This window comes from Molothrus ater, chromosome 18, assembly GCF_012460135.2.
Source record: "Molothrus ater isolate BHLD 08-10-18 breed brown headed cowbird chromosome 18, BPBGC_Mater_1.1, whole genome shotgun sequence".
NCBI lineage: Eukaryota > Metazoa > Chordata > Aves > Passeriformes > Icteridae > Molothrus > Molothrus ater.
Window position 1 is genome coordinate 14427433 of NC_050495.2, and position 11145 is coordinate 14438577.

Sequence of the window (11145 nt, forward strand, 5' to 3'; positions counted from 1 at the left end):
AACATACTAGCCACTACAAGTTTGTCCTCCAGGAGTGGAAGGGCCACTCAGACGCATAGCAGTGGTCTTGCTGCTGTGCCTGTTCAAATAGACAGAAAAGAATGAGGAAAACAAATTTTTCCATCTAGTTTGTTTCAGTATTGGTACAAAGACTATTTTCCCGCCCTCAGGAGACAGCAAAAACAGTCAACAACTGAAATGCTTCAGAAATGGAAATGATCTGAATCACAAATATTTCTTTTCACATCAAATTTAAAGCCTAAGTCATAACTGTCAAACAGATAGAACTACTTAAAGATGAATGTACTATACATACTAAAATATTCCCAGAGATAACTATTGTGTCCTTAGTCTGTTTAAAAGTCTAGACTTCCTGGTAAAAAAACTTGTACAGCGCTGAGGTAGCTCCACGACATTCTCTTTTCAGATTAATTAAACTCTTCAGTCTCACCACCGTTACCAATGGATTTCTGTAAGTCCTTGAAAACCAGTAATTTCCCTTTTTTCCTTCTATGAAAAAAATGACAGTGACAAGAGTTATTTGCACTCCCTATTTTCTGAAACAAGCCTGAACATCAAGCCTTAAGAACTTTATCATGAGTTTTACTTCAAACTAAATTTTAAGAGAATGGCAGAAAGAATGGGAGCCTCAAGCAAAAGCAGGAGAGCAACGAGGCTGGTGAGGGTCTTGGAACACAAGCCATATGAAGAGCGACTGAGGGAGCTGGGGTTGTTCAGCCTGGAGAAAAGGAGACTCAGGGGTGACCTTATCACCCTCTTCAACTTCCTGAAGGGTAGCTGTGGGGAGCTGGGGGTCGGTCTCTTTCTCCGGGCAACAACCGACAGAACAAGAGGACACAGTCTCAAGCTGCGCCAAGGGAGATGCAAGCTAGAAATAAGGAGGAAGTATTTTACAGAAAGAGTAGTCAAATACTGGAATCATCTATCCAGGGAGGTCGTGGAGTCACCATCCCTCGAAGAGTTTAAAAAAAGACTGGATGTGGCACTTGGTGCCATGATCTAGTTGAGGTATTAGAACATGGGTTGGACTCGATGATCTTAAAGGTCTCTTCCAACCTAGAATTTCTGTGTGATTCTGTGTAATTTAGGCTTCTAATTCTTGGGTTGTCTTCTTACTTACCTAAGACAAGAAGTGGAAGAAGAATAGATTAGAGTTAGCAGCTGTTTAAAATATGCATGTACTCTTCCACTCTTCCAAGAGGTCAAGGATGTTTTTCTGGCCCTCCCTCCCTCCACAAGCTGCAGCTTCCTTCAAGGCACATTCACCTGCTGTGGCATGGAGCTCCCCACAAGCTCCATTGTGTTCCTCCACGGTTCTCCAGGGACTGCTGGGAGACAACCTGCTTGATGATGATGTCCTCCAGGGACTGTGGGGGATTCTTTGCTGTGTCAACTGGAGCACCTTCTCCTCCTTCTTGTCTCACTTTAGTATCATGCAGCTGCTTCTCATACTTCTTTTTTCCCTCACTTGTCACTGCCTATTCATATGTTTTGTACTTTTGACAATATATTTTCACAATGACTGATGGGCTCAGTTGCAGAAATGTGTCTTGCTAGAAAATTGGATACTATAGAAAACCATGATTTTACAGCAAAGAATAGTGGAAGTACAAATATATTGCTAAAGAACCGGAAAATTGACAATCATTCATTGTAATACGTCCCCTCATTTTGCCTTCTTTCTCCTTATGATCTGGAAAGACTACTGGGCAGTGAAAAACACTACAGTGTTGTTTCAAAGAAAAGACTTTTTTAGGATTCTAAGGCGCATGTTCTAATTTCTTGAGAAAATTGAGAAAAGGCACTTTGTCTTTTGTGATAAATATCATTAGCCAGTAGGGACAAAGTCTGACCAACAAGAGCAGATCAAAATCTGATGAGACCAAGCAATATACCTTGAGTGGCCAGGACAGAACCATTGAGTCATTGAATCTGTTGAATTGGAAGGACCCCATCAGGATCATCATCAGTCCAACTCCTGGCCCTGCCTGGGGCCATCCTTGAGAATCACACCATATGCCTGAGAGCAATGTCCCAAACTCAGACAGGTGTGATGGTGTGACCACTCCCTGGAAAGACTCTTCCAGTGCCCAGCCATTCTCTGGTTAAAAACTTTTTCCGGATACCCAACCTAAACCTCCCCTGACTCAGCTGCATGCCATTTCTTTGAGTCCTGTCTTTGTAGACCTCATTTGAGGACTTTCTAATACCAAGGTGATTCCGCCCCAGAGCAGAGCAGAGCAGAGCAAGACAATCCCCTCCCTTGCCCAGCTGGTGATGCTGTGCCTGATGCACCCCAGGACAGGCTTGGCCCTCCTGGCTGCCAGGGCACTGCTGATGCACATTCAGCTTGCCATTGGCCAGGAGCCTGGGTCCCTTTCTGCAGTGCTTCTCCCAGCCTCTTGCTCCCTCCCTAGTCTATACACCCACCAGGATTGCCCTGTTGCAGGTGCTGAATCCAGCACTTGCCCTTGTTCCACTCCATCTGGTTGGTGATTGCCTGTGGGAATCCTCAAAAACAGAGGGGTTTGGGAAAGCTGCAAAAGGAAGGCCTCAGAGACAGCAGAACTGTCATTGGAGCTAAGCAGTAGTCATAAGGTTTGTCTGCAGAAAAGTTAGATGAGAAGTAGAAAAGTAAGGACAAATGGAACAATGGTCTGTGTATTAATGCTTGTCTAGAATAACTCCCTAAGCTACAGCAAAGTATATCTAGCGCGATGTTAGGTAGTTCTAAGCTTAATAATGGAGCTCTGTGCATTGTATCTTAAGGCTTACAAGCAGGTCTTTTACTCCAAAGAAGCGAGCATTGTTCTAAGCCCAGGTACATGTCTTATAGTGATTGGATAGAAGTACTGTCAATATGCTTTTGCTTTGGTGATTGTGTGATTGGTCAAAAAACTTTTCAAGTAAGTTGTAACATTAAGTTCTTTGTCTGCTGCTGGGGACGTGAGCTGCTGGCAGCTTCTCATTGTCATCACCATGTCATGAGACTGATGCTGGAAAAAAACCAGCTTGAGACGCCGTCCCCAGCAGTCCCGCCCCTTTTGTGATTTGTGCATAGACTCCCGGCCAGCAAGAATTGCCCATCTCTCCTATTTGGCAAGATCTCTCTGCAAGGTCTCTGTGCCCTCAAGGGAGTTAGTTCACAGCTCCTCCCAATTTAGTGTCTTTGGCAAACTTTCTTAATATTCCTTCAAGTGCTGTGTCCAGGTTGTTCAAAAGATGTTGAAGAGAACTGGCCCAATGATGATACTGTCTTAGCCACTGAAATAAGTGCTTCATACTTCCTCTTGTGCAGAAATCACAACAAATTTCTTTTCTATCCATGCAGATATCTTTTCTTATGCTCATGCTTTTTATCCCAACAGCAGCTGACACGACATTTACAGGCACAGCAACAGCACACTTTTCCTGCTCTTACTAGACTTAACAATTTTGCAACCGGTCAATCAGTGACCTTTGCAACTAAAGTCAGACCTTCAGCATTTCTCATTAAATGAATGTCTTCAGAAGAAAACTTTGCTGCCTACTCTGTACGACTGAAGAATAGATGATAATGAGTTAGCATCACAATCAGTTAAGTACAGAGCCTATACTTTAGCAGGGAGAAAAATTAAAAGAAGAGCTCTTTTATGCAACAACTATCTGAGAAACAAAACAACTAGGATCTTCCACAGGGTTCCCTGCAGTAGAAATGTACTTGTATGAATGCAGAAGATAAAAGATGTGGTTTTGAAAGGCTATGTCCTTGCTAAGCTAAATTGGATCTCATCCTGTAGATGAAAGATCAAGGAGCTCAAAGCGGAGCTAGAGAGACATGTCCAGATAATGAGACAGAGCAAAGCATTTTCCAAGATAATTAAGCATTCTGGTGGACTGGCCAGTTAGGTTAAATCTGCCACACCCATTCACTTTCGGGGACTGAACTGTGGAGTGCTAAACCGTATCTGCTGCTGTGCAAAGTAAAAGAGATCCATCCAAATTGTATGGTTAGTGTGAACACTCTCACTCTCAATTGTAAAACACTTCATAAGCTATTAATCAGTCTTAGGAACAAAATGAAATAAAGCTGTTATGCCATCTGGGAATGGGAAAACATGTTCAAAATATTTTTTTCTCTATGCTTTCTTCTTTTTTCTTTTTCTTTTTTTCTTTTTTTTTTTTTTTTTTTTTTTTAATCCCACATTATGTGATTGATAATTTCAACCATTCTGGAATGCTTTTAACAGATGAACCCAGCATAGTAGTTTTATTACAGGCTCTTGTCCCTTACATGCTTCAGGACAGGTTTGGAATATACTCCACAGTCAATTAGTGGTTTTTTATCTCTTTTCCCAGAGACAACTTTTAAAGGACTACTTAACCCCTAAAAATCATAATTTCTCTGGTTTCTCCAAGCTTTTTGAGAAAGCTGTTTTGGTTTTGTTTTGGTTTGTTGTTTGTTTTGTTTTATTGCATCATTCCTAATGTCTTCAGACCTACTACAAGAAGAAGTTAAAAATAGATCTTATTTGAAGAGACTGTTAAAGCTAATGAACTGCCAGTCTTGGTATTTGTATCTTTCTAAATCCTTTAAATTCCAAGGTTGCCTTCCTGAATCCTCAGTTACTTAGAAAACATTGTGTTTATAAAACAGACCCAGTTCAATTGCTTCTGCAAACTCACCTTCATTTTATAGGATTGTACTTCAAGAAATCTTGCTTCATTCAAACATTGAAAGTACAGATTTGACATCATCTGTGACCCTTCGATCTGTCTGAACTGTATTTCATTGTGTGAGTTTCTCAGTTGCTTCAAATAAGGACAGAATCTTTTCAATTTGCATAGCATGTTATCTGAAGACCTCCTGTCTGCTTTCTTCACTTGCTTTAATGGGAAGACAAGGGAAATACATTTTGAATGTTATCTTTTAGAGTCTACTTTTACCTACCAGTGTGCTTATATGGACTAGAACCAATGTCAGCTTGAAAGAAGGTATCGTCACGATCCGCTGATACCAAGGGGTTGGTTAACTGGTTGGTTGGTTAACTGATCTCGGAGTGCAACAGACAACCTGGAAAGGGGATTGCAGTATCAATCCAAACAAATGCACCTTTATAGAATGACCACAGCAAATGCCTGAAAGGAATCAGGGAGAGGAAAAGAATAAAAAAGAGGGGGAGAAAGAGAGAGGAGTATAGCTACCAAACATGGAGAGACTAAGTCCTCTTAGTCCAGCCGATAGAGTTTGCCTAGTCACGTTGGGAAGATCTCAAAGTCCTGGTTAACTCAAGGTTCTATTATAGTCCATTGCTGAGGGGGGAAACAGAATCTTGAAATGGCTGAGATACAATCAAGAAGAAGAAGAAGTCTATTGAAATTGCTGAGGGGGAAAAAGATATTGAAGACGGGTACAGACAGTCCATGTTCTCAGCAGGATAAGTCAGTATCAGCAGTGAGTGGGACCCACTGTTTCAGGACTGCTTTCTGGGGGAAACCAGTCTAGGTCCGGTGAACACATCTGTAGGCAACACTCAGCAGGCATCCTGCTTCAGTCAGGCCAGCACCCCTGCATCAGAATTACAGGTGTCTCAGTCTCAGTCCTTGGTAGGGGGGCTTCAACCTCGGTGCCTCACGCTGGTAGTGGAGATGAAGGATTTTCCATGGGGGGGCTACCAAGTTGCCCCAGCAAGTTCATCTGGCCAAGAGGTGGGAAAATTCCTGGTCTATTGTCGTGAAGCAGGTGCAAGCATATAGGCCGGGTCGCCCTTTGGCAGGCCCTGCTAGAAGCAGTCACTGAAGACACAGCTGTGAACAATCACTTGGCAGGCCAGAATTCTGCTCAGGGGCCTCAGGATTTTTGGTGTTCATCCATTACTGGCAGGCCAGAATTCCCATCGGTGTCTTTAGGGTCCCAGTGTCTGTCCTGGGAATGGTCGTGAGGCAAATGAGGGGAACTTTAGACTGTCTTTCACACGTATCAGAAAATCTATTTACTGAAATGGCCAAAAAGAATGCATAACATTTACAATTGAGGGGGAAAAAGAAAACCAAACTCAAACCGTTGGAGCAATATCATTCTAGAGAATGCCATGTCTCTATGAAAAATACAAAAAAATTTCTGTTTTCAAACGCACCCACAAATCACCATTTTGCATCTTTTTTGTTGTTGTTGTTGTTGTTGTTTGTTTTAAAGCTCTGGCACTTATCTGATTCCTTTTTGAGTTAGTTCAGCTCATTAATCTAGTAAGAAAGCTGCTAAAATTAAACTGAAAAACCTATGGGGAACAGGATGCCACTTCAGCCATGTTGTAGGGAAGCATTAGGTCAGCCTTCTGTCTTGTAGAAATATGTCTGTCATATAGGAAAATCAATGTGTAGCACTATCTTATTTTGAACTTTCTCATTGCTACTGGGTTCCTGAATGATCAAGATGGTTTAAACCAACAACAGGCAGCCCTCTAAGATACTCCCCAAACTATTGCAATGGAATAACTTGATCAGGTGAAGAGCTCGCTATGCAAAAGCTGAATATGATGTCAAGAATGCTTTGTTGTGGATTACCATTGTTTGGGATCATTTATCCCTTACCCTCCCATGTAGGTATAGGAAAAAATTAAGAAACCACAAGGCTTTTACAGCTGTTCTTGTATTTTGGGATCGTAAGGACTTGGGTTGGTAAACAAAACTGTGGTGAGTTTTACTATTGACTTTATCGCTGTTTCACTTTGAATTAACTGCTTTGCATTTCAGCTTACCCATCAGTATAATGAGAAGAAGAATATCTTCCTTCCTGCCCAAAAGATGTTGAATTATGCCTGTGATGTCACGGACTTAAAGACGAAAACCATTGTGATTGAAAGGAAGTATTGGCATGCCACAAGGTAACTGGAGTGAGCTGTGTTTCCTCCTCAGCTTCACTGTGATAGTAGAATTTTAATTAGCAGTTCCAAAACTTTGTCTTAGCATAGTCTGGTGACATATCTCAGTAGAGCAGTGTCCTAGGGTGACTTTATGATGTTGTATCCCCAGCCATCTGTTCTGTTAATGCTGGATATTATATTCTCTGCCTTCAAGACTGCTTCTGAGAGCAAAGGTGGGGAGAAGAAGAAGTACGGAGTTTGTTATCACAGGCTGCACTCACTCTTCTAAAAGCAACACTGCTCCACATTCTGTGCTGCACTGTGTTGTCTGGGCACTGATGGAGCAGAACAGAGTGTTCTTTGCTTTTCAGTTGGTTTAGCTGGCTGAGGCAGAGTTTTCCCTGGACTGTCTTTTTTCTTTCCCTTTTCTTGGAACTGTTCAAACCTGCTCCAGACTGGGACCTGGAGAGCACTGAGAGCTTGCACTTTGTGGCCTATGGGGGCCTACTCTGGGCAGCAGCCTTTCCTAGTGCCGGAGGGATTGATAACAGAGCAAGCATCCACAGGAGAGACTTTCTGAATTTGTTGTCTCTTCAGAGCGGCGATTGAGTTTTGTCATCTGGTATTGTTCATTTTTTGTGCTGGGGGGTGCTTTCCCTGGTAAATAAACAGATTTTTTCCACTTCTCTCAGAGGAAATGTTTCCCAGACCAGTTGAGGGGAGGGGCCGTGTAGGTGGGCTTTCTGGGAGGGGCCCCCTGAGACATAAACTTTAAAGAAATTTAGGGATTTTAGAGGAGCTGAGGTTTTAGTTAGAGATAAGCCTTATTAGAGTTTATCAAAATAAATAGGTAGGCCTTGTTGAAGTTAAGAGTTAGTAGTTAACTAATAATTGATTGCTTGTCAACATCATGTTTGCTTAGCTGGGTTTATCATGAAGAATATAGAAACTCATAAATAGCTTTTAGGAACATAAGACAATTGTAGGCCACCTCTGTTCTGAAACCAATTGAAGATGGGGAATGGGAGTTCTACCAATGGGTTCATTTGTCATATTTGCATTGAAAATGTAGAAAGTTCAGAACCAGGAAGACTTCATTTATTTCCTCATTTTGGAACCCCTCCCCATGAAAGGGACCACCGATTCATTTTGAGGAACAAACTACGTGTGCTTAATAGCTTTTGAACTAATTACCATACGAAGTGAGGAATGATGGGATGTACCTAAATTATGAATATGTATTTGTCTTTTGGGTATTCAATACTTGTATAGATAAAAAGACTCTGTTATCACCTCTAAATCACAGTGTGTATTTGGGAGCTATCCCGCACGCTGCCCAGTGTTGCAATAAACATACACTTTCTAATTTTGAACTGTTAGAGAGCCTTGGTCCGTCACAGTTGGATATCAGTACTAGATCAATATTTTTAATAAATCACCCCTTCTTGAGGATTGCTGCCAAATTTGCCCTAAACCAAGACAAGCAGGATCTGCGATTTAGAGAATGATGGAATCACTTTGGTTGGAAAAGACCTTTAAGAACATTGAGTCTAAATGTAATTAGCAAACACAACCATCAAGCAATGTTTTGCTGTCTGAAGAGAACATGGTTTATCTGGTAAGCTTTGCAAGTATTTGTGTCATCACAAGCATGCATGTCCAATGCATTAGATGGGTATATAATAAGAAACCTGTGCAAATCAACAGAATGATTCTCAGGGTAGGATATTGGCATGTTTCATCCTTCTTCCCGACTTCTTCCAATGAATTATTTTTACAAAGTAATGATTGGAATTGTTACTCTTTTGACGGTTCTTGTTGTATTACTGACATTTTTGGCATAGGAATGCCAAATAGGCTAATTCACCTAGTTTTTCAGATAAAGACCAAGATTTAGTGTTGCTTAAGCTGGAGGCAGAAATATTTAAATCTTCCAGCCTCCTTCTTAGTACCTAATTTCTATTACAATATCAGTGCACAATCTTGTCCCTTAAGGTCCAGCTAGCTCAGTTTATACCAACAGGGTGACATTAGTAGGGCTCACGTGATGCTGCACACAGAAGCCCTCGGGGTGCACCTCTAGCAGACAGTAATTCATGCACTTGGACCATCCCAGTGCTGACTTTGGATCACCAGAAGAGTAGAACTAGAGAGATTTGATGGAGAGCTCTCTGGAGGAAGTGGCCTGAAGAAGACAGCAGAAATCCCATCTGTGTGTTTGTACAAATAACGTGAATACCATTTACAGAAAAAGATCTTCAAATGGATCTAGCTTTTTCTGCAGACTATTTGTCAACTATATGCATTACATGGACAGTTCCACTGAGCATCTGAAATACAGCTGCGTTTAAGTGGATTGATTCAGGGTTGGAAAGCGGTGAAATAAAGCTTTTCAGGAATAGCTGACATCCAAGTCCCGCAGAAATTTACCTATTTTTAATGTCCAGATGCTTTTTAAAATCATGGGTGACCATTTAGCTACCTAATAGCTTTAATCAGAAATACAAAGAAAATTTTAAACTCCCATCTTTTATAGCTTGAATATTTTTCTTTGTTTATTTCCTGGTTTCCAATTCAGGTCTACAAATCATATGATTAGGTAATGAGAACTCATGCTGTATAAAAATATTTCGTGCTATACTTCCAAGTCAAGGCCATGTTTTTCCCGGAACTGTTTAAAAAAATAAAATTCTATCTGGATTCTCTCTAGCCCACACTCATCATTATATAAAATCATTTAAATATTATATTTTGACTTTACATGGTGCAATTATATTCAGAAATCCAAGGCTCTATTGTTAGATTGTTTGTATGGTTTTCTGGCAATTCTAACTTCCCACAACCACTCTTGGCAGCTATATATTTTTGCAGCAAGGCATCACAGGGGTCTGTGAGAAGTTTGAATGTGAAGCAGAGCTAACATTAAAATACACGTGACATACTCGAAATATTTCACTTCCGAAAGTTACAGTTTGCTTAGATGGAAGGAAATATGAAATAAATAAACCTCACACAACATTTCTAAATCTTGGAAATCTATTACCTGAACTTTGAGTCAGTTTGCAGGACAGGACTCTGTAGAAATGCAAATGTGAAGTCCAAGGAATAGAGCAGAAGGTGTATTGGGCAGGGGTACAGAAGATTGCTCTGAAGGGTGATGTAAGCAAGATTGCATCCTATAAAGATAGCAGCTGCTTCTGCTGGTGCCAACATAGAGAATTTGCGCCACCAGCCTAGTTTTCTGGGGACATTTGACCTGTACACTCTTGAGGGCTTGTAGATGGGAATGAATGTGTCCTTTGATCTGTTTTTTTCTTTTGAATGTCTATGACCTGACTTGCTATTGTGTACTGTACTGTATCGTTTTATAAACAGACACGTTTCATCTGTTTGAAAGCTGTAGTTGAAAGTGAGCTTGCAATCATGAGTTGGCTGTCAAAAGAATTAATTTTCTGCTTTAAGCAAAATATCAATAGAAACATTCCATCCACTCCTATGATACAGATTCCTTTTGAATTTACAGGGTAATTTGCATTAGTGAGTATACTGCATGTGCAATAAATACACCTTGCTTGGTTTCTAATGATGATAATAGTCCTCTTTGTATTACTCTAAGGATTGAACTCACCATCATTATTTTCCTGTTCTCATTGATCTGTAAAGGAAAAATAGTTTTGCATTAACCAAGGAGTAAAATGCATGGATTTAGCATCATTCTTGCAAGTAGTCCTCGATTCTGAAAATACCTCTCAGAAGCTGCATCAAATGGCAAAGCTAGACAGATGGCAGAATGCAGAACCTGCCATTTAGGATCAGGTACAAAATAACACCCAAGAAATTCTTCATGGATGCTGCATAAGTACAAAGACGCCGTTATTTAAAAGAGAAAAATAGTCAATGTGAAACGTGTTTGATGAATAAAAAGCTATGCTAATCAAGAGGCTACAGTGCCAAGTGTGCTACAAGGCTTTTTTTGTAATTAACATCATTCCCAGCATGAAAAAATACTATTTTTATTGTAGATTGCTTAAGAGTGCACAACAGTTTGGAAAAAAGTGCTTTGCTTTTTCTATTCATAGGAACTGTGTATCATGGTAAGAGATACTGTAAACAGGTTTTGGAAAACAATGTTATTTTGAAGATTCATTCTATTCAGAAATACTTCCCGTGAAAAAATTTGCTCTGCCTTCCATCCTGAAGACTCTTAAAGGAAAATGTCTTTGTTGCATTCTCTTCACACTAGTTCAGGAGCTCAGTCTTACCTGCATTCTAATGCTTTTTT

The 11145-nt window shown here is 40.6% G+C and overlaps 1 long non-coding RNA gene across 1 annotated transcript; it reads left to right on the forward strand.

The window, feature by feature from the left end:
* The first annotated feature begins 4192 nt into the window (after nucleotides 1-4192).
* On the forward strand, nucleotides 4193-10808 carry LOC118693211 (uncharacterized). The gene is made up of 2 exons (XR_004981232.1): nucleotides 4193-6884; nucleotides 7033-10808. It is a non-coding gene; the product is annotated as an uncharacterized LOC118693211 (long non-coding RNA).
* The last annotated feature ends 337 nt before the right edge of the window (nucleotides 10809-11145 follow it).